We start from the raw sequence: 6,022 nt of genomic DNA, 5'->3' as shown, positions 1-6,022 counted from the left end.
GGTGCCACGGCCACCCCGGCAAGGAAGAGACAAGGTGGGGAGGATTGCAGAGGTGAGGGAAGGCCTCTCGAGAAGGTAAGAGGGGGAGAAGGGCTTGGCCACGAGCCAATTTCATGCGGCATCGGGAAGGGTCTAGGGTAGACTGGAGAGCTCAGGGAGGCTATGGGAGAGCTCGAGGAGGAAGACGACGACGGAGACGGAGGTTGCAGGTCACGGGCGCGGCTACCGCACCGCGTAGGAGGGGACGCGAGAGTGGGAGATGGGTCCAGGGCGAAGGAGGACGACACGGTGATGCTCTTAGACATGGCTAGGTGTCGAGGGGCAGAAGAAACCGACAAGGCTAAGGGCTCCATTGCACAGAGCACGTACATTGCATGCCGGTTGCATGATCACCTCATGAGCTGGTGCACGCGGTGCACCCCGACATGCATAACCCTATATAGCGGAGAGTCCTTCCAAGGAGGGGTCCTACTGAGGTGATAGATCGGCAAAAGAAACAAAGAGGATATGGGAGGCTTCACTGGAAGTTTTCTACAACAGACTTGGGCACATTACAGTGATCAACAGAGAGGTTATAAAGGCTAAATAAGATGTCTGGGAGGTTTAGGGTAGGAAGGACTACAATCCTGGGAAGTTTGAGAAGGAAAGGACCAACATTCGGTATAGTTAGTTTGCAACTAACCAATCTGGTCCAGAACAAAGATTTTGATGAGGCATTCACTTACTTGCTTGGATGGAGCTGAAATTTGGAGGACATGCATTATTTAGGCATATGTAGATATTGTATAAATTTCATGACATCTCGATAAACGCAAGTGGTACTTCCTTCACACAACATCCCACACTACAAGAAAAAGGCTCGTTTGTGACAAAAAATATTGATGGGCGTCAAATTGGTCATGGATTTATAACTAAAATCCAAATATTGGTCATCAAGAGTTTGGGAGAGTCCACACCGCATAATTTTATGACCAGCTGGGTCCATAAGGTCGTTATCGTCTTGCACAAAATGGTCATTAAGATATGTATTGCTATTTCTGAGTTTGTTCTCACTATCATGACCAAACTATATGGTCAGAATCATACGAGGGGAGGTGACTGGACGACACCTCACGGATTTTGCCTATGTGTCTTGTCTACATGTCGGTTTTTGCCTATGTGTCAGCCATACTTACATGTGGGGCCCATTTGTCACCGAAACCTGTTATACTAGTTGGTCAATGGACACACTCTAAAATGTGGGGCCCAAAGGCTTATGACCGATGATCGTTGAACCGATCACATGTTGACATGTCAAACCCACGGGGTGATACACTCCATGCGTGGGTCCCGAAATATTAGATATCCGTCTATTAGCTTACATAGTGAGTATTTCTTATATCTACACATGCAAGAAATATTTGATAAATACGAAATGTATTATAAAAAAACAAGGTTACTCATTTTTGTTCTAAATATGTATAAAGTATAACATTAATAAAATAAAAACATATGAGAGGCCATGCCAATTTCAATAATTTGTAGTCCCTATTTAGATTTGTGAAAATAAAAGTCCACTAAGATACATGTATATGTTTGTTTGTACCCAACAAATATTTGAATTTTTATACATTTATGAATATGATAAAAAGATTTTATATAATTTATTAAAATAATAATGTTGTCTTTAGACACTTTATTTGAGATTCACGTGGTTCACATTTTAATTATATCTAGTAAATAGATTAAAAGTCATTGGACGTTACATAATAGCACACACCAATGTAAAATCCATAATTTTGACAGGAAAAATACGATGTAGTGTTTTTGATGTAAAAAAAAAGGATAGCCATGAACATGCGTGATGATAGTTTATTCTCTTGTTCAGCAACACCACTACTTATGATAACTCACTTGTGTTGGTTTTGCATGTTATCTCGAACTCACATGATACGGTAATGTAGTTTGTCCCACTTGATGTGATAGAAACATAATAATGTTAATGGCTTTTCCAACAATGCGAGATTGTAATTAATACTTTTTATTGAGATAAGTCATATCTTAATTAAATAAAAAAAGTGTTCTCAACAACAACATTGGTTCGAAAGAAAATGAAAAAATATATATAACTTTTTCTTTAGCAATTATTTTCGAGTCAGCTACAAATAATTTTTTTAGGGGAACAAATAACTTTTTTTTGAGGGGAAGGGAAAGAAATTACGGACTACATATAACGTTATGGGCCCAAAACTTCCTAAACCAAGATCTATGCGCAGTTGAGCCAGCCCAGTAAGACCCAATACGTTATAAATCCTCTCTTCCACATAACCCTAACCCTAGTTCCCAGCCCCGTCCCCTTGCCTCTCTTCTTGCCAGCCGCCAGCCTCCACCTCCCTCAGCACCACCATGCCCAACCACCACGTTCAGATCCGTGCACCCTTCCCCAGCACCACCCGAGCACAACTACCGCGTTGTCTCCCACATGGCGTCCTGCTTCCCGCCCCCTCGTCCTCAACACTTGCACCGTGATGGACACCAGCGTCGCCGCCCTCGCAGCCACGTACACGGTGGAGCTCTCCGAGAAGCTTGCTACCGAGCGGCATCTTCATAGTCGCGCGCTCCGGCGGATCCCTCACCAGGCCCTCAGGTTCGTCCCCGGCCCATCCTTCCCGGACGCGTTCCCTGTCTATATGGCGGATCTTGATTTTAGTTTTGGTCTCATAGGAAACTGGCGGATTGGTTGTATCTGAAATTTGTGAGTTCCATGCAGCTCGTAATCTCCATCGTCAAAGAGCACACCGATCAGCTACAGGCTCGCATTTACCCACATGTATTTCAGCTGGCAGGTATTCACAGCACACCGTATTCTCTATTTACGTAAAGCAAGCGCTGCCAGACTAGTTCGACGTGCCATCATTTCTCCCTTCATGTTCAGGCAGTGTGATTAATTCACTATGGTTCAGCTTACCACAAAGTGTTAAAAAGGACAGTCGCTTCACCTCTATTCTTGTATAGATTGATAACAAATGTCTAACACTGTCAGTGTCGATTGCCTAGCATGGCTACTGTCGTCTCTAACTATAACGGTGTGTTGTGTGTGCGTGCAAACAATGTGGAGCCGGCTTCTATCGAGGGCTTTGGTACACGAGACGGTGTGTTTTGTGTGTGCTTCCTCTCTGAATCTTTAACACTAATTTTTCTCTGAATTTCATCTATATCTTGTACACTGCAGGGTACCAAGTAGAGATAAACTGCAGGGTACCAACTGTAAGAATACAGAGGTTTAAACATGTCAATTTGTGTACTAAGCACATGTATTAGTGAGTCAATTTAGAGTAGTAGTACTGCTATTACTTTTGCACCTATGAGTACTAGTACCAAGGCCACGTGTTTGCTCACTCTCTCTCAGTCTGGAGCTATAGACCGAGCTAGCACTTGTCAACACATATTTTTTTCTTGTAATGACGAGATGCATCTCCTCAGATACTACTCTCACTTTCAATTTCAATTAGGGTTACCGATGACGCATCATTAATTTTTCTTTTGCATAATCCCTTGCATAACAACGAACTATTGTCAAGTCTGAATCCAGGAGTTAGTTTGGGTGAATCTTCCTAGGGTTAGTGTGACTGACTGTCATGGACATTTGCTGATCTGGGAGAGCGTTGGTCTACATAAATCTGAATCTGAAGCATTCATTGTTGGGGGTCAGAGAAGATCTTGTACGTCTATAAGACTACAGTAAATTGTTGTCCTGTTAGCTCGTTGTATTTGTTCCCCTTTTCATGTATATTTGGTTAGGATTTGCCAGTGTGTCCTTGTTCCCTTTCCTCATCCATCACATGATTAGATTGCTTTTGTCGTGTGTTAATATCTCAGCCCTGTTACCGTGTCGGCCACAAGAAAGTTGTTGGCTAGGCTTATTTGTACGTTTACAGACTGAGCTCTACATTAGTTTGAGTTGTTCAAAGAAAAACACTTTTTCGTTTTATCTCCAGTGCCAAAGCTATGGGGTGATCTTGTTCACTAGTGAAATTTATCCGAACAGATAAGACAGCTCAGTATGATGTGCTTTGGTTTAATATATGGTTTTTAATTTGTTGGTCTCTGCTACATTGTACGTCTTTCTTCTCTTACTTACATTTAAGCGAAACAAGTTTGATAATTTTATTCAACTCTGATTTGCAGCGGAATTATGACACTAGCAAGATGTGTGAATTCAGCAAGGAAGACTTTGCTGCTGGTACATAATACATCTTCCTTCTCTATCAAATTTGAGGCTGGCATTTTGCTGTAAGAGCTGTACATAATACATCTTCCTTCTCTACCAAATTTGAGGCTGACCGGGAACCCTTCTTTATATTTACAACTGAATATATTGTTAACTTTAAATAAGTCTTTAGCTACCTTGGTTGATCCCTGCGTTTTAAGAAATTTGTGATTATATTCGTAAAAGCATATACTATTCTGTGAGTATGCATTTCGGAGTATATTTGTAAAAGCATACATTGTTTTGGAGGAAAAGAATATACTATTAACTTTAAATAATTCTTTAGCTCTCTTGGTTGATCCCAGCCTTTTAAGAAATTCATGATTATATTCGTAAATGCATGTACTATTTTGTGAGTATGCATTTTGGAGTATATTTGTAAAAGCATATACTATTTTGGAGGAAAAACATATACTATTTTGGATAATGCCTTGTAAGAAATTTGTGAGTATATTTGTAATAAATCATGAGCTATCTTAGTTAATCCATGAGTTCTCTTAGTTTGTTAACTTTTTGTCATTATAACTACGAAAAGTGATTATTAAATACAGTTTTTCCAACTAAGTGCATGACAGTTTAATATGAACTTTCTTCTGTTGTGTCAAAAAAAGATGCATCATTTTTCCAATGTATGAATATCTGTTCCCATACTTAAACATCAGCCCTTGTAAATTTGGTATATTATGCATGCCACGTTACTCAAATACATATGCATCATATGATTGATTTTCTCTTCTAGGCTGAAGCTTCAACGCAGCTCTCGGAAACCATGGCAAGGCGAAGGCATTGAATGTGGATTAGCCAATGCCACCAATTGTCACTTGAAAAACTAAATTCGAGCATTGCAGGTCAAATCCTTTCCTTCTGTTGTGAGAGATCCTTCAGTTCCTGTAGTTATTTTGGGACGGAGGGAGTATCTTATATTTATGTGTTTGGCCTTCTTGCTTTTAATTCATGAGTTTTCTGATACTTTCTATACTGCTCCATATTTTTATAAGCACAATCTGCTGATTGTAATACATTGGGTACACCCAAATTTAAGGAATTTCTGTTGTGGTTCTTACCTAATGGGAACTGGAAACAAACCCCAATTCATATACTGTGGGCAAAATTATATGTCTAGTTTTGTTTGTTTGTGCCTGTAATGGTATCCACTCCAAGAGTTCTTTATGTTCTTGGTAGTCTGCAGAGAGGAGGTGCAATATGTTTTTTCTTTTCCTTGTGGTTTGTATGTTTTTCTCATGTATGTCTTTCTCCTGTTTGCTCCTTGTAAATGTCAGGATGGTCTTCAATCCAAAAGAACTGGCTACTCGGAAGAAGTGGAAGATAAATCAATCCGTTGTTCCTCATTTGTTGTTACATGCGAACACATGAAATTTGTGTTCCTTTTTTTTGTTTCCATGAAGCAACAATAGTTCCGGCTTTGTTTAAGTTAATATTGAAAAAGTATTGTATTGGCATTTGTTGGGCCTGGGATTTGTTGAGGAGTTGAAGGATCAAGTATTTTCTGTTATGTCTATTTCGTAAATACTATAACTATTTATTTGTAATATATTGAATTTTCGCTTGAATTTTCGCTTGAATTATCTGATGGGATTATTCCGATCATGGACCTAAACTTTTCAAATCAAGGCTTCTGCCCAACATAAAATGGGCCATGCCAACAGATTAGATGAAAATAGAAACATGCAAAATGGGCCTAACATGTAGAATTGGCATGCAAAAAACTGTTCGTAAAGGAAATATATGGGCTGAAAAATTGGGCTTGGCCCA

At 39.9% G+C, this 6,022-nt stretch overlaps 1 long non-coding RNA gene across 2 annotated transcripts; it reads left to right on the top strand.

Annotated features, from left to right (window-relative positions):
- Positions 1–2,319: 2,319 nt before the first annotated feature.
- On the top strand, positions 2,320–5,820 carry LOC123402048. Of its 2 annotated transcripts, none has more exons than XR_006611225.1 (5): positions 2,320–2,626; positions 2,750–2,825; positions 4,168–4,222; positions 4,989–5,097; positions 5,530–5,820. It is a non-coding gene; the product is annotated as an uncharacterized LOC123402048 (long non-coding RNA). The 2 variants fall into 2 exon arrangements; XR_006611226.1 differs by having other exon boundaries at positions 2,704–2,825.
- Positions 5,821–6,022: the final 202 nt, after the last annotated feature.

Source organism: Hordeum vulgare, chromosome 6H (assembly GCF_904849725.1).
Source record: "Hordeum vulgare subsp. vulgare chromosome 6H, MorexV3_pseudomolecules_assembly, whole genome shotgun sequence".
Taxonomy (NCBI): Eukaryota; Viridiplantae; Streptophyta; class Magnoliopsida; order Poales; family Poaceae; genus Hordeum; species Hordeum vulgare.
Note: the sequence above shows the minus strand (reverse complement) of the source record. Positions and strands in the feature narration are given on the sequence as shown.